The sequence below is a fragment of the Camelus bactrianus genome, chromosome 7, assembly GCF_048773025.1.
Source record: "Camelus bactrianus isolate YW-2024 breed Bactrian camel chromosome 7, ASM4877302v1, whole genome shotgun sequence".
Lineage (NCBI taxonomy): Eukaryota > Metazoa > Chordata > Mammalia > Artiodactyla > Camelidae > Camelus > Camelus bactrianus.
The window spans coordinates 68,664,938-68,683,668 of NC_133545.1; the positions used below are offsets into that span (position 1 = coordinate 68,664,938).

At 35.8% G+C, this 18,731-nt stretch overlaps 1 protein-coding gene and 1 pseudogene across 1 annotated transcript in view; one reads left to right on the forward strand and one right to left on the reverse strand.

Annotated features, from left to right (window-relative positions):
• The window catches only part of SEMA3A (semaphorin 3A), a 443,880-nt gene that overhangs the window by 66,321 nt on the left and 358,828 nt on the right, over positions 1-18,731 (forward strand). The gene's annotated exons all lie outside the window — the stretch shown is intronic.
• On the reverse strand, positions 3,400-4,258 carry LOC105062434 (motile sperm domain-containing protein 3 pseudogene; annotated as a pseudogene).

Genomic DNA, 18,731 nt, shown 5'->3' on the forward strand with positions numbered 1-18,731 from the left:
CTGTTATATAGAGAGAATGAATAATGGAATGAAAGAATAGAGACGTACAAAATAGAATAGAGCTGTGTATTTTCTGGGTACATGGAGAAGACTGGATTGAAAACTTATCGGATTTTTGTAAGTTCTTTTGGTTAAGAAACTATGTGTTTGGACAGAAAAAAAAAAAAAAAACTTTTACAGGCTTTAAACGACTCGAAATTCCCAAATTTTCTATGGGCAGAAAGCTGGCTTACAGAACTCCTCAGATTGCAAATAGGGAATATGTCCTCAAACCCGTATCAGATGGGAACAAGGATAATGGGGGGGGGGGGGGGGAGCAACCATAATGATGAAGCCAAGAGGCACAGAGAACAACTCACTTTCTGGAGGCTCCCAAAAGAATGTAGACCCAGTGGAGGAATATTTCTCACTCCCAGTTTAGGTCCTCCCACGATGTCTGCTCACGGAAACCGAAATATCTATGTACTAGTGACTGATGTGTCTTTTCGGCTTCTCCTTGCTAACTAGTATCTGTTCTATTTCTGTATGTGTATGAAGAGGTTCCCTTAACTGTCTTTTTTTATATGTATGTTTTGACTGAAAGTACTGACATCTGAACCTTATATAGAGACTCACATATCAGAGGTCTGGATTATCCAGAAACAGACTGGATTGGACTTTTGAATTGTCTCACTTGGAGAGTAGTTGAGTGTGTTTCTTTGTAAATTAATGAGAACAAAGGAAACAGTCCTCAAATAATATTCCCCATATATATTCCATTAGTCCTCTATATTCCCTTGCTCCAGGGGTTAGGTGGGGCCAAGAACTGTGAAAGCTGATATGGTCAATGAAAGGTGAAGAGAGGTGATACATAAAACTTACAGGCCAAGAGAGTTTGGCTCATCTTCGATTTTCCAATCTCTCTCCCTAGCTTGGCAAAAACAAAGACTTGTGTTGAGATAATGGTCACATGATTGAAGCAGTCTGGATTCCCGAGTTGCTGTACAGAGAATGGTTCTGAGATGTTATGGAATCCACAGTGTATTTGTAGGAATGAGAAATGGACTTTTGTTTTTTGTTGTTAGGCCTCTGGGTTTGTTTTTTTTTTTTTTTTTTTACTTCTACATAACCTTACTTTTCTTGACAAAACACCACTACTGTTGTATTTAATGTAAATTATGGAGAGACATACTGCTTTCTGGTTTCAGACTGATATAACAATAATAAAATAATAATGTTTGATATTTTAAATAAATTTATATTTGTTCATTTTCATTCTTATCCATTATAATAATTATGAAATAGATCTCCCTTCTCTTCTGAAGTCACAATGATATAATTATTTTCCATGATTAGGGTTCTGTAATACATTTAAATAGATTTAAAATAAAATTTAACATATGATAACAAATCAAAAATCGTGCGAAACCTGCAGATGATAATTATTTTTAATTTTCCAATGTCATAGAAAAGTGATCTCTGCCCTAACATATTAGCAAAAGTAAATGGAACAAGGAACCAATGAGTTATTTAAAGGACTCATTAACTTTCACATGACCCTATTTGTAATTGAGACAGTTGTGTCCTAGAAGTACCCTCCAAGAAATGATTAATGAGGTTTCCAAACATTCTAAATTGACTGACATGGAAGGGAGTTACCCTGTTCTTTAGCTCAACCTCTGTGAGGTCCAGGCAAAAGGGAAGACTTACCTCAAATAATTCATGACAGTGTCTCATATCAAGCATTTAAAAATGTAATTATTTTTCCTAAAGTTTAAAGAGCTCCATAAACTAGGTCAGTAAGGAAGTAAATTCATCAAAGTTTCTCACTAAATTGATCAAAGTTAAAGCAGATTTAGATATAGAAATCTTTTAAGTCCCTCATGTTAGTAACAAACTTTCCACATGTGTTAATTGCACAAAATAATTACTTTATGAGATTTTCCCCCCACTGTTTTGTTCTATGAACAAGTTAGGATTTTATCTATATCACAGAAGTTTGAATGGCAATCTGATATGTTTGGTCACAGCATATGGCTCATTTGAATAAATTATAATTAGACCCCTACTTATGTTAAACAGTAGGACCTAAGGATTGGAATTATCTGTATCAGTAATTAAATTCTCCCTTTCACTAGTGTTAAGTTTGCTATAGTTGTAATCTTGATGTAAAATGTTAAAAGTGAATTTAAGAAAATGTTAATATAACAGCATATTCTTGCAAATGAACTAAGACTTTTTTTTCCTAATTAACTGAACTTTGGAAGTTTCTTTGTAGTTAAAGATGAGTTAATAGTTCTTACATTTTATCTGTATAACCAATATCCCCCTTTTGAATTTTGCATCTAGTAAAGTATAAAAATTAGTTATTATGTAGTAGAAATATTTAATTATATATTATCCCATTTACTTAATATTCTCTAGCAAGGAATTAGATTGGCCTAATGTACGTCTGTTGTTCTTTTTTTTTTTTTTTTTTTTTAGTATCTTAAATATCTATTATAAATTTAACTTGAATTTTTCCAGTTCATTGTTCAAATTAATAGCTTTCCATGTAGAACAAGAGTCTTTTAAACCATTATTATTCATATATTCTTAGACTAAAACTGTAGAGATAATTTTTTAAAAATATATAATGACAAAAGTGTTTAACAGATGTTATTGGAAATGATTTTAGTTCACTTTATATACATTTCCTCAATTATAAGGAAAAATGATTTCAGTTTTTCCTTATATTTACTGCAAGCAAGAATGAATTTTCTTAAAAACGTTAACTCCTACAATGCAGGATATTTATGCACAACTAAACTGACTGTGACTATAATATCAAACAATATCTAAAATGTTAAAATTATTACTCATTCACCCCTCTGAAATTTTTATTAGACTGTTTCCATTACACACATACACATCAAAATCAGAATCTGAAACCTACCATTTAATTAAAAAAATGTATAAATTTTAAAAAGAGAAATGACACTTTAAAATGTTTTATAACTCTCTGAATGAAGCCAGTGTTTTTTTAAATTGACATAATCTTGATTTCCTCAACCACTAAACAAACCTCACACCTAGTCTCTTATCTGCGTCTCCCCAATTCTTGTTTTTGTTATTTTTTGGCAGATGTACCTAAATAATCTTTCTAAAATATCGATTAAGCCCTGAAACTTCCTTATTCATGTTGAGTTACCCCATCAAGACAAAATTCTCTGTGCAACACTTTTTTTTCTCAGTTCAATTTTACAAATTTATTTTAGTCAACTTGGAAAATGAATACAAATCCTGGGTTTTGGGGCTGGGTTAAGGCAGGAAGGGAGAAGAAGGAAGCAGGAGTTGAGGCAAGGTTATGAGCATCACAGTGGCTGTCTCACATCCAGGTCCATGTCCCTGCCCAGGGAGAGGGTTGGAGGTTGACTTGGAGCTCAGGTCCAGAGGAACACCACGGTCAGGAGGCCCAAGGCATAGGCTGCCACCAACTTTTGTCCCAGGGAGACATGCAGGATTTGGGGCAGCTGGCTGCTGAGTTCATCCTGGAGTGGGAGCAGCAGGAAGGCCACACACTACACCCGTCAGCAAGAAGAGGAGGAAGGAGATGGTGGCCAGCTGAGGGTGGGGATTTTCTGGGAAGTGTTGGGCCGTGGGTGGTGCTGCCCAGGAAGGAAGCCCTGGATGGGGTGTTGGGTCAGGCTGTCCCTGAAGCTCAAGGGGGTACACAGGGACCCTCAAAACCGAGGTGATGTCCTTGCACCCCACGACACGGCCCTCTGTTCCCTCCTCAGACAGCTCAATGCGGAAGCGGCCCTGGACGTCATAATGGCTGGGATCAAGCGCCACGTGGCGGATCACAATGACAATGCAGGACTGAGGCTTCACATATCCTTCCGCGTCAAACACTGTATTTGGCAGGTGCTGTGCATAGGTCGTGGAAGCAAAGCACTGCTCCCGTGGGGTAATAGAGGGTCAGCAGCTGCCGGGTCTGCTCCACTGGTCCGCCCTGAATACTAGATCCGGAGGAAAGATGACAACCGGGACAGCAGGTCCCGAGAGAGGAGGGGTGCCCCAGGACCCCCGTCCAGGAGCCCCCGAACCCACCAGCTCCTGGTCCTGGGGCGCCCCACGGTGCATGCAAGCTCTGGGCGGTGGAACATCCGAGGGCAGAGCTCAAGGAACAGGGACTGGAGTATAGAGCTTCTGGTCACAGCACTTGCCAGTCAACCTGTGGATGGACCAGGGCTGCCATCTTCCTGGGAGCTGTGTGCAACATTTAAGACCCTGCATAGAGTAACCTCAAAATAGTCATCAACTATATTTGCTACTAAGAATCTCGTAACTTTTGCTTGTCATGGGTGCCTTCTTACTTTCTTCTGTCAGAATTTGCGCTGAGGGGCCATGCTGTACAGGGCTGGGTTTGCAGATCACAGCATATAAGACAATGAACCCAAATGTAGGTTAGTAAATGGAAGATCAAAGAGTGGAATTTTGTGAGACTGGAGTGGCCAGGAGACTAGGAGAGGACAGTAGACAGAAATTAAGTGCTTTTAACAGTTTGTTGACCATTTAAATCTCTGTGTGTTTGAGGTCTACGTGAGTGCCAAAGGGAGCTATCTGGATTAGACTGTTTAACAAAAGATGCCTGTGCCTGTTTTGAGGGACTCTTGATGACTGGAGACAACCCAAGCGCAGGCCACTTCTTCTCTTACTGGAACACAGCTATCACCAAGGTCATTGTGTATCATTATTTGGATGAAGTAGGAGCTCCAAGATGGAACATTCTTATAAAATGGGCTTAATTTCTCTATGTTAACATCATGAGTAACTTGAGGCAAATTAGAAAATTATGAAAGTTGAGGTCCTTTTTTCCCCCTCTCCACCTTGACCATGTCCCCCTCCTCCATGCTTAAATTAAAATCAGCCTGTTACTACTGGGTTAAGCTTAGCCTAATGTTAAGTTTAAGAAACAACATTTTAAAAGCTAGAAAACTTTAAGAAAGGAAACAAGGGAGAGTATCCCATCTCATGCCCATGATGTGTTAGGAAAATAATGACTCCCAAGATGTCCACATCCTAATTTCAGAACCTGTGAATATGTTACCTTACTTGGCAAAAGACTGCTGATTTGATTAAACTTAAGGGCTTTGTTCCAGGGAGATCATCCAGAATCTAATCTAAATACATGAGTTCTTAAAACAGAGGACCTTTCCCGGCTGCGGTCAGGGAGAGATGGCCCTGTGAGTAGGATTCAGTTCCCTGTTGCTCAGTCTGAAGTGTAGGGGGTCTTTAAACAAGACCAGAGAGAGCCCTTCAGAAGCTGGAAAAGTCAAGAGTAAGATTTCTCCCTTAGTGCATCCATTAAGGAACTTAGCCTGCTGACGCCTTGATTTCAGTCCAAGTTGTCAAACTTCTGACCTATAGAACTAGAGAAGATAAATTTGTATTGTTTTCAGCTACTGAATTTTTGTTAATTTTCCTTGGCAGCAATAGAGAACTAAACCCATGCCAAATCCATTCCATTTTTCTGAATTTGCTCATGAGTCCTATCAAAGTGACTTTATGCTTCCATTGCCTATCAAAGTGTGAACAAATTCACAGCCTGGGAAAACCCTTGCCTTCTCTGAACAGTTCTCCTCTGTTACTCCCTTCCCTCTAATTCCCATTCGTGCACTGTGGTACCTATAGCCCATATCATACAATAGAAACTGGAATTTGCCAACTGAAGATTTTGTCCCTTTCGCTTTTGCTGCCAGACTAGACTGTAAACATATCACATGTACGATTTAAGTTTATCTTTCTTTTGTGTCTTCTAGTGCATCTGGAACAATGTACATGTTTATTGCTCACAATCATTTAAGTCTTTTTATTTTTCAATCCAAGGAAATACCCTTTCATTTTCATTTACTGTGACATCTTTTATGATATGGTATGATAAAGTAAATACTTGAAATACGTTGCAGAAAATCAGTCTCATTTCTTTGACAATATATGCTGGACTCAATATTTGGAATTCACACAAAATCTGCCATGGAATTTCTCATATTGCCTTATAATCCACTGAAACAATTTTCCCAGAATCTAATATGCTAAACTCAGTCTCATTCTGAAATTATAACTTTCATTTACATTTTTAGCATTTGAATCAAAATAACCACAAATTAGTTGCCAAACAAATCTATGTTTTTAGCAATTGTATGTGTCATGCTGCCAGTGTTTTTGCCTTATTTGTTACAAATTGTCCCAAATCAGAAAATACTGTAGCAATAAAATATGAAGAAAAAAGCCACCAGTACTTTGAAGTTTATTGGTTACGTAAATTGGATGGGACTTCATGTATTAATTTTGATGAGCATGGAGCTTAGTTTTTTGTTTTTGTTTGTTTTTTCCTGCTTCAGTTTTGTCACCTCATTTTAGTTATGGAATAAGCTGGTGATTTGTGGGATATTTTTCAAGGCCAGACCGCTTCCTCAAATAGAAGCTTTGTTCTCATAAATAGATACAATTATGTTCATGTGTTTGGTAGATGAATCCAGTGGTGTGAGTGCTGAGCAGAATCTTCATGAGTAGTTTCCTCAGTTCTTTGGAATTTCACTCTTGAATTTGATCAACAGAGACAATTCAATGTGAAAAATAATTTTTCATGATGACAATATTTTCCCATAATACACACACTTCACCTTGCATGCATGTACTTAATTGGTACATCTGGGGAAATTAACCATAGAGCTGTAAATTAACTCCATGAATTATAAACTAACTCCTATTACAAAACTTAAGGTTTTTTCCAACTTATTAAAACTTAGTACAAATACATGAAAATATGGTCATGGGTTTTAATTTTCATATTCATAAGGACAAATAAATAAATACACATTGTTTTATCATCTTTCCAATTTTTAGTTTTTAAGTAAGTATACTGTAAGTTATATAAAAAGAATTTTGTACTTAACTAAATATGCATTCTTTAGTTTCTTTGTAAAATGATGAAACTTAAGATTGTTTTTGAATATTGAAGGGATAGATTGTAGAAAGCATGATATTATGCACAACTCCATTTACCCAGAAATATTGGCAAATGAGGGGGTTTTTTTGTCTATGATGAAACTGTGTGATAATGAAATTTTGCTCTTAAAACTGTTTGATAATGAAATGGGACATTCCCAGGGAGAAGAACCCTCTTCCGGACTTTAGGGATAGGCTTTGAGGTGGGTGGTCAGATGAGCCTGAGGAGATTTGTATAAATTATATTCCCTAAGGAATCACAACCTATAACTGGAAACATGGCTATGGTCAGGTAGATGCCTTTTGATCAGTGGTATCTGGAAAAGATTCACCACTAAGAATGTGAGTCTCTGCCATACTGGAGGAGACCAAGTGGTGACTCACAGCTAGGGTTTATTCGTGCCCCATTTTGGATGGAAACCTCTTCCTACTGCCCTGAGATGTCTTTGTATGTTGGAAAGTTCTGTCTCTGAGGATAGGTAGCAGAAACCAGGGATAAGAATATCTACCAGCTGAGTTGGAAGGTGGATTAACTGAAGTAATGTCCCAAAGCACTCTATATAGCTCTGATAATGAGGAAGTTTTCAATCAATGGAAGCTTTTGTCACATACGGTTGTTAGAAAGATGAGCAGGCTATCACAAGTAAACAGTAGAACTTGGTACTTGTCATATGTAATGTCCTCATAATATTACTTTTCCTCTGAAACTGCCCCTTTTAAAGTACCCAAACCATGTTTCAAACATCTCTCTCCCTGGGATTGCAGACAATATTCATTTTCATATTCTTTTTCATTAGAGGTTATTACAAGATATTGAATATAGTTTCCTGTGCTATACAGAAAAAAATTTGTTTTTTTAATCTATTTTTATATATAGTGGTTAACATTTGCAAATCTCAAACTACCAAATTTATCCCTTCCCATCCCCTTTCTCCTGGTAACCATAAGATTGTCTGTGAGTCTGTTTCTGTTTTGTAGGTGAATTCACTAGTGTCTCCCTCCCTCCCTCCCTCCCTTCCTTTCTTTCTTTCTTTTTCTTTTCTTCTCTTTCTTTCTTTCTTTCTTTCTTTCTTCTTTTCTTTCTTAAATTCCACATCTGAGTGATACTATGGTATTTTTCTTTCTCTTTCTGGCTTACTTCACTTAGAATGGTAATCTCTAGGTCCATCCATGTTGCTGCAAAGGACATTATTTTATTATTTTTTATGGCCGAATAGTATTCCATTGTATAAGTATATCACAACTTCTTTAACTAGTCATCTGTCAATGGACATTTAGGTTGTTTCCATGTCTTGGCTATTGTAAATAGCACTGCTATGAACATTGGGGTGCATGTATCTTTTCAAATTAGAGTTCCCTCTGGATATATGCCCAGGAGTGCGATTGTTGGATCATATGTTAAGTTTATTTTTGGTATCTTTGAGGAATCTCCATACTGTTTTCCATAATGGCTGTGCCAAATATTCCTTTTTTAATAAATATGTGTGCTTGCCATTTCCACTATTGTTAGCAGCACTGCTTGCACATCCTTATGTAAATGTCTTTGCACATATATTTATTGCTATTCTTTGGATGAATTCATTAGGATAAAATTATTGAAGAAAGGTTATACACATTAACATTTTTGGTGCATATTGCCTTTCACAAATCTGTTACTGATTTTTGTCACCACTGACAAGATGGTATCTTAAAGTTTGTATGAAGTGTATTCTCTGTTCCTACTGTTTTTCTCCTCTGGGCTGCAGCCCATGAGATGCTGCCTGAGATCCATTACTCTCCTCCTGATCTCACGCCAGGTCTTCTTGACAGTGCTTTCTCAGCAATGCAGCTGGGTCCTTTCTTCAACATGGAGGAATCCCTTGCTGATTGTCTCTACCCCTGAAGCCAGTCTCATCTCATGGCATATCTTCAACAACTACTTTTTAAAAGAACAATATAAAATATAGATAAATACTACAATATCAATAAATATAATTTAAACTTTTTTTTGAAAATAACACACTTGTCAGATAGTAGGCTAAGTGCTGTATATGCTGTGTATGCAATATAATTAAATACTATTATTAGTATTTTCCTCTGCGATAAAAAACTGAAGCTCAGAAAATCTTAATTACCTTCTGAGGACAAGTAGCCAATGAGTAGCTCATTTGGACTTATATCCACAATTGTGTAATTTCAATTCTACTCTCTCTCTCTCTTTTTTTCTTTTGTTAATTGAGGTAGGAGCACTTAACATGAGGTCTATCCTCTTAACAGAGTTTAAGTGTATGATACATTATTTTTGACTATGGCTACAGTGTTATGAAGCAGGTCTATAGAACTTGTTCATCTTACTTAACTGAAACTTTGTGCCTGTCGTTTAATAACTCTCTGTTTCCCTCTCCCTTCAGTCCCTGGTAATCACCATTCCAGTATTCGATTTTAAGGCCAAATCTATTCTTAACTACCATGATATACTGTCAGCATATGGAGGTTCAGAGACAAATTTAGGGCTTGGCCAAACTTCAAAGGCATGATTCTGGAAATTAATTTTACTGATAAATTACTGTGTGATAAAAAATGTAAATTTCGGTGAGGGTAAGTCTAGGCTGGTACTATTTTTAGGCAAATGTCTGTTATTGGATTCCATAATAAAAGGGAATTGTTTATGTGTTTTTCTTACAGTAAGTGCAGACATTGTCTAGGAGATATCTAGTTAAAATATATTCACAAAATTATAATGAAGTGGGAATTTAGATAAACTTGTCAGTAACTAATTCTATACTTATTTGATAGACTATTCAGTGTGTACTGAGTAGCTGTTATGGTATAACAAACAGTGTAAATCCAGTACCTTAATGCAACCTTCTGCTGTGGCAGCTGGGGTTTATCTGATGTAAGTTCATGCTGGTTTCTGCAGGGTGGCTCGGGTCACTGATCTAGTCTGGGCTCGGTTGGGGTAGCTCGTCAGAGCTCTGTTCCACATATTTCTCATTATCCTTCTGAGACCAGTGAGTTAGCCCAGGCATGTCCTTCTTAGGGCAATGGTAGAAGAACAAGAGAGAAGATGAAAACACATTCTGTTTTCTAGGCTTAGAACTAGCACACTCTTACCTTCACCCCATTCTATTGGCCAAAGCAAGTCTCATGACCAAACGCATAGTTAAGGGTTGGAAATATAATCAGCCTCCTTTGTGGAGGGAAAAACTGCAAAGTCACATAGAAAAGAGCATGACAATAGGGAGGGAAGACTGGGGCCACAAACGCAACCTACCACTAAAACAATAACCTTTTATTTTAAAATGTGGTATTGTTCCAAACTAAATTATTAACTTGTATTCTTAGCCACTTGATAATGGGACACAATGACACTTTCTGATTTCCTGAGAGAGAGAGGAGATGCTATAGCCTTCTTGGGTTTTGGTCAGGTGTTTTCTTCTTATGAAATGATATTGCTCATGTTCTTTAAGAACCTCTTGTGCGTCTCTCTGGGTTCAGTTTTCAGCACTAAAACCCCTCAGTGAGTGACTCATTAAACTATTCACCACTGTATCCACCCACTCAACCTCATGCCACAAGCCCCGAAATCTGCAGCGGTTGGGTCACATAAGCATGAAAGCTGTAGAATCCAGAATTCCTATTCAACTGGTGCCAAAAAATCAAGTTTTAAAGTTTGAGAAGAGCATTTGAGAGCGATTGCCTGTAAGAAAAACAGCTTGATTGCTGGGGAACTTGATCCTAAGGTGACTATTACTCACTCACAGTGACTTAAGAGGAAACTGGAGGAGGGAATCATAGTCCAGGCATAGAACTGAAGATAGAAAGCCGGAAATGTCTAAAGCAGCTGAAGGGGTGAACATGTTTTGTCTAAAAAGATAAGGCAGCTGAACAGAGAGTGAAAAGTCATGAGCCAAATTTACACACACAAGGAGTGGAAATAATCTCGAAGTATCCAATCTGGGAAGAAGGGAGGAAGGTAATGGTGCTCTGAGTGGCTGGTGATGAGAAAACAAAGAGGTTAGTGATGCCCTACAGAGATCAGTATTGCTCCCAAGGTGTTGTGGAAGAGCTCACTGGCAGTAGGAGAGGTGTTCTTTTGTGTCTTTTTTTAAAAAAATTTTAACCAGTTTACCAAGAAAGTTTCGGATTTGGTAGAGGTTCAAATATGAAAGACTTTTTCTTGTTTGCTTGCTTAGCTTTTCAGAATATTTCTAAAAGGTGTATGACGCTTCGCCTTGTGTTTGTCTTTCAGTGGATGCTAAAACAGTCTTAAGGAAATGATGAACATCTTTATGTTCTCAGAGCCAAAGACTTCAAATGGCATAAAGCAAAGCACAAATTCCAATCAAGTGTCTTCTCATTTTTCCAAATTCAAATACACTGAATATTAGTTGTTTTTCATTTTCTGTGGAAGATAGGGCTTGTCTTGATGTAAGTAATTAAATATATTTAATTAACGTGCTTTAATATTCTGTTATATAATTTGACACTGTGATCTTAACAATTAAGACCTAAACAACTCATCCGATTCCATGTGAAAATTTAAACTTTTATGTCATGAAACTACTTTCTGAAAAAAAATCTAAGTATTCTACATCAGGGTAGAAACTAAAGATAATTACAAATCAATATTATTAATACAACTTCAAATTCCATTTGCTCTAAATCTCTTAGCTCTCTACTTCTCCCATATTAAATGCTATAGATAAAAGTCTCTGAGACACATTACACATTGTCTGGTAGTAACCATTGGCATGCTGGTACAGATAGGTGAATGTGATTCTGTAATGAGTTTCTGAAGGAACAAGACAAAGGAAGAAGTACTGGAAACAGTAATAATTACTTACGTAATCTGGTGTATGGTTCTCCTGTGAGATTGGCAAAAGGGGAATTCTATATAAATAGATGTTTGTGTATTTGTGTGAGTGTGTGCATGCATGTCTGTGATCACATGTGAATATATGTGCATGTGGATATAACAGGACACATGTAATTTATATATACATGTGTATGTGTATATGGTACACAGGTTGCACATATATGGTATGTATCCATGTATCATCTAGTATGTATGTATGTGTCTGTCTGTCTATCTGTCTATCTGTCTGTCTATCCTCTATACCCATCTTTTATCTGGTTAGGTAATGCCATCCATAGATTTTGTTGTCATAGATTACCTGGGGGCCCTGGGACTCTCTACCTCTGGCTGGAAGCATGCTGTATTAGTTTGTGGTTTATGTAATCATTTTTGTATGTCCCCTCATCTTTTGTTACTAAAGAAATTTCATATCCTACAACTTTATCTCTATGAATCTCCATCCTCCCCCCTATAAAATGAAAATAAATATATACAGTAAAAGTATTTTTAAGCTTAAATAAAATAATGCATATTAGAAGCCTGGAAAGGAAAAATGTTTACACTTACAAATTGAAATGGAGAATTGAGAAAATAAACTAGGGTTGATTGTGGCTAAAACAGGAGTTCAACAGAGTGAACAATATTATTTATATGTTTTTAACATTTTAAATTGTATTTAAAGCCTAGCTACTCTAAAGTTTTGCTGGGAATTATAATCCATCTGTAATTTCCATAGATAGTCCATATTTTATTTAAGGAAGTATCTGTTAACCTGTATAAATATAGAGGGAACCTATGCATTAATAATGTAAGGTATTGGCATATGTCCATACACATTCCTGATTCTCTAATGAGGCTCTGGGGCTGTGGAGCATGAGTACCACAGTGTGGAGATGAAGTATATGAACTGTAGTTTACATATGTTATCATATTTAATTCTCATGTGTTTTTAAACATCTCTCATCACATCCCTTACACTCAAAACCTACAGTGTCTTCCTTTGCCTGCAGAGTAAGTTACTAACGAGTTCCTTAGACTGTCATTCCAGATTACTAAGAATCTGGCCAGAATTGAACTTTCTCAGTTTATCTTCTGCTTGTGTCAGTAAGATTGTATGCTCCAATCAAACTGTCCTGTCCATGTCACCCACAATTCCATAAACAATCAACATCTTCATCTTTGTTTTTTCAGCTTTCTTTTCCATAATTTCCATCTGGGATGACTTCCCACCTTGACCAAAGATGATATATCCTTCATGCTTCAAATAACAGAGCTGGGCTCTACCTGGTGGCATTTCTTGACCATCCTAGCCCATGATTATCCCACTGTCATCTGAAAAAGTAATATTTATATTACTAATTTGCATTAGTAGAACATTAGTAATTTATGAATTAGTAATAAAATTTGAGATGTTTTCTGTTAATAAAGATAGTAATTGGCTAATATAATGAGTGTTATAAAAGAGGCTATTAAGTTAGTAAATTGCAAACCTTTAGAAAGTAATAAAGTATTCTCTGAGTTACATTGTTATTCTTTTCCACACACGTATACATTCCAAACCTATGGAAAATGAAAAAACAATGTCAGATGACTGGTAAAATACTATTTATTACTTGAGGGAAGGAAGTATTATAATTTCTTATAACCGCAGGTGCCACATCATATCCTCTGAACAGCAGGAACTCAGGAAACAGCTCTTTGCTTTTGAAATACTAATCGTTGGTACTGACATAAAACTGTATAGCTTTTCTATACAAACTTAATGTTTGTATAGAATGTTTCTATACAAACCACTTCTTAATATTTCTACCTCTCATTCTTCTGTAGTAGCCATCATCTTCTACCTCAACCAGACTCAATGCTTTCACTTTTGCTGCTCTACGCTATCCAGAATAATCATTTAAAATGTTGATAGGATAATTTCATTGTCCAAACATTCCAGTGGAATCCTTTTGTAGTTTAAAAGAAAATCCAAGCTCCATACTTAACGGCTTTCACGTTTCGACTCAGACTACCTCTGACCACGCTTCCTGCTGTTCATTCCACTTGAACGAGGCCAGCCTCCTTGCTGGTCCTGGACCATGACAGGGAGCGTTCCATCACAGGGATGAGCATGGCTCATCCCTCACCTCTCAACACACATCACCACATCCTTAAAGAAGCCTTCCCTGAGCAGCCTAAAAATATATATCACCATCATTCAGTGTCCACTCACACTGTTCTATTTGTCATTATACACTTATTGCTACCTAACAACCTCACATTGTGGTTTATATTTACTTGGTCATTTGTTTATTATCTGCCACCACATAAAAGAATGACATATCTGTGACTATGGAATCTTTATTTTTGCCATTTTATTCACAACCCCTAGCTTACCATCTGGCATAGACTATATGTTCAATTAATTTATTTTGAATACATAAATTAACATTTTCAAATACCTAGATTACAAACATACACATGTCCTTTCTAGTTTACTGAATTAAGGTGTTAAATATGATACTTCTTTAAAAGACTCCCTGGTCTGAACATCCAAAGATGAGACTTTTCTTTTGTCCCAGGTCTGCAGCTTCTTGTAAGTCTCATAAACACTGTGTGTCTCAGTTTCTCTTCATGAAACAGTAATAAATATGACTTGTCTTTGTTCTTGTCACTTCAGTGTCATGATGCTGATGAGCAAAGTAATTTAAAAACTAGAAGTCATTTTCAGCAGCAGATTATTAGTAATTCCTGGGCTTGACTAAAAATGAGTGTTCTATCTGATTCCAAAGAAAGATGATAATGCACATTTGGTAAAAATCCCCTAGAAATAAGTTTATATGGATACAGGATATTAAAATACATTTTTTTAAAAAAGTTTCCAGACATACTAAACTTGTAATATGTCTGGCTCTGAGCTGTTTTGAGGTTTTCCTTGGACTCCAAATATAGGTTTGTGTGTTTTGTATATTCATCTCTATAATTATTGATTTCCATCGGGATGCAGTTTTGGCAAAGTGGGTTTATTGTTTTCAGTGAGAATAATATAATTCTAAATGAGATATATTAACATTGTACTCTAGTGGTATCTTCAGTTTCAAGGCTAGATATATATTTGAAAGAATATCTAAACTAAAAATACATCATCAAGATACAATCCAGTCACTGTGTAGACACTAATGTACACACAAATAGAGAGACAGAGATGGAGATATATATATATATATATACACACTGTATATTAACCAAGGTAAGATCAATAAAAAGCGAAATAAAAGTAAACTTGAACAAAAGTAAACACCATACCTAAATGTTTGACATACTATCCTAAAAGATATTCTAATTAACACATTTTTCTGTAGAAAATACTTTTATTATTTGGCTGCACATCTCTGAGATATGATTGGATTCAGTGTTTTGTGAAGTAAAACAAATCTTCAAATATAAAATCCCTGGATTTTCACTTTGTAACAAGATTGTGAAAGTATGATGTGACTTTGAGACACTGCCCCAAACAGGAAAACATAAAAGTAATAAATCCAAATCAAAATTCAGACACAGTGATGTAATTTTTAAGTGATTCACAAAATAACTTTGGTTTTTGAATGATCTTTATGCTCATAACCTTCATTATAAAGATAAACAACATGCTTTTAATTAAAATTCATTTAGAGAAGACAATGATTTAATTCCAAAAGTGAATTTAACATACAAGTCAACTTCTGTTGGGTTGCAAAAAAAAAAAAAGGAAGGTTACATATAATGAAAAAGTACTGGGTCCAGTGAGAAATTCATTGGTTTGGGGAGCAAGATTTACTAAAAGTACAATAAATGAATTTTCATTCTGTTTTTGAAGTTGTAAAGAAAAATAGACTTTCTGAGGTTTGTACTATATTTAAAAAAATATTTTGGAGTAGTATCTGTAAATAAGCTTAAATACTTTGTGTGTTTAATTTTTCATGGCACCTACAGCCCTACATCGTGCTTCTTTATTTCCTCAACTAAACCGTAATGTCCTTGGGAGCATTAACTCTGCTTTAGTCATGTTTTTATTTGTAGTAGTTTCCATAGAGTATGTGTAAAATTACTACATATTTGTTGATATGTTACTAAGAAGGTCCAATATTTTATCAACGTAAGATTTCTTAGAGATCCTTTTAAATAAACAAGTGTGTAGATTTGGCTAAGGGAAATTGTATGGCTCCCAAAGAATTAAGTCCAATCTCTTTAGCCTAATCTTTGTATTTCATACTTGAATTTCAGCATATTTCCAGCCTGATTTCGCTCTACCTGAGTATACATAGGCCTACTCCTTATTTCAAATGCATCCCTTGCTTTCTCACCTATATTTTGTTTTGTTTTGTTTTTGCATTTGATTTTTCCTGTCTGGGATGTTTTTTCTCCTCAAGTCTTTCAAAAATTTAGACTCTTGTTAAATCTTACTTCAAATCTAATTTTTTCTCTCTGAAATAGCTACAATGGCTGCACATAGCTAGACGAGATTACCATCTTTGGGAGAAATATATAGCAATTCTGTCCTTTGAATGTCCAGAGAAACTTTTTGCAAAACTATTGTATAGCAGTTATATTATAAAAAGGTGTGTTTTATTTATACATACAACTTAGCTCTTTAATATTTTAAGAGTCATAAAGACATAAACACATATGTAGATTATTTTGAAGAGTTTACAGACTTAGTTTAAGAACACTTCTTTTTAAGGACAATTGTATATAACCTAAAATAAACCAAGTAGAATTTATTAGCCTTTTTCTTTAGATGGAAAATTAAGTAATTAGACTAAATTATGGAGACATCCTCATAACTGATAATTCCACACATAACCTATGTATATTTATATATTTATTTAATTTTTTGGTATATTTTCTTATTGAAGTATAGTGAGTTTACAGTGTTGTGTCAGTTTCTGGTATATAGCATAATGCTTCAGTCATACATGAACATACATATATTTGTTTTCATATTCTTTCTACCACAAGTTACTACAAGATATTGAATATAGTTCCCTGTGCTATACAGTATGAACTTGTTGTTTATCTATTTTGTATATATTAGTTAGTATCTGCCAATCTCAAACTCCCAATTTATCCCTTCCCACACCTTTCCTCCATCTGGTAACCATAAGTTTGTTTCCTACGTCTGTGAGTCTGTTTCTGTTTCTTAAATAGGTTTGTCTTTTTTTTTTTTAATTCCACATTTAAGTGATATCATATGGTATTTTTCTTTCTCTTTCTGGCTTACTTCACATAGAATGACAACTCCAGGTCCACCCATGTTGCTGCAAATGGCAGTATTTTATTATTTTTCATGGCTGAGCAGTATCTCACTGTATAAATATACCACAACTTCTTTATCCAGTCATCTAGCAGTTCTCCAGTGAAGACATACAAATGGCCAATAGGCACATGAAAAAATGCTCAGTATCGCTAATTATCAGAGAAATGCAGATTAAAACTACATGAAATATCACCTCACCCCAGTCAGAATGATCAAGACAAATGATAAATGCTGGAGAGGCTGTGGAGAAAAGGAGACCCTCCTACACTGTTGGTGGGAATGTAGTTTGGTGCAGCCGTTAATGGAAAATAGTATGGAGATTCCTCAAAAGACTAAAAATAGACTTACCATCTGATCCACAGCCCCACTCCTGGGCATATATCCAGAGGGAACCTTAATTCAAAAAGACACATGCACCCCAATGTTCATGGCAGCACTACTTACAATAACCAAGACATGGAAAACAACTTAAATGTCCATTGACAGATGACTGGATAAATAACCTATACATTTATTATTAAAAAAATGTCTTTCACTCACACTCTGCCCCCAGTTTTTAGACTGTCAATCACCTTGTGTAGATGTGGTTTGAACGGGGAGAGATGGAAGCGAGCAGGGTTGGTAGATTCATAGGTGTATTTCCTAGAGGTATTGTCAAGACCTTGGACAAGTTACTTAAATTCTCAGGGCCTCAATTTGTGCAAATGCTGAATTTGGAATGAGATGAGTCTGCCTTGAAAGTTTTGTTTCGTGTTGTTTTTTTTTTTGAAGCTTACGTACGCTATATGTAAGTTGTTTAGAACACTGGCCTGCTTAACAATCTCAGTGAGTTCCCGCGATTGTTAAATGAGACCACACTGAGAACTCCTGCATAACCAAGAAAATAAACTTGAATCATCTTTTTTACATGGCTAGTTTTGGAGTAACAATTACCCGCCAGAATGCCAGCATCTTACAGTGCCTAGAAAATAACATGTGGGTTTTCATTGAACAAGAAGTCCTTTTCAAGTCATCGTTTATGACGGACGAACCAAATGAATCTCCTGAGAAAGCCTGAAGTCATTCTGCCTTGGAGCGCTCATCTATTGAGGCAGAAAAAATGTATGTTCCATGTTTTTGCTTGATTGGATCTGAAACATGATTGTAACCTACAGAGTCATTCAAGGTGAAGTTGAGAATTGGACAGCAAGGATGTTTTCTACTATGGTGGTTTGCTCAGAAACTTAATTGGTTACAGCAGATTAATAAAATGAATAATTTACAATATTAGTAAATGAATATTGAGCATGTCATGATAATTTTCTATGTTAATATCACACTCTTGTATCACTTCTTCCACTGGTAATTGTTTGTTTAATGCCTATGTTTCTCCACGAGACTGTCAGATTTATAAGAGGATAATACAGTTTTACTTTACTCAAAACTATATTCCATGGGTCTGCTTTAGGCCTGTGGCATCAACTAGTTTCTTAATAAATACATAATCAAGCATTTTTCTTTATTGTGGCATTACAATGTATTACGCTGGTTAATTGATATAATTAGGTCAAAGGGTGCAAAGAAATCAATAATTAAAGAAGAAAGTCTTTGACTCCCTTCTTCATCTGGAGTTGGGGGCATGTGCTAAACCTAGGACCTCCTATT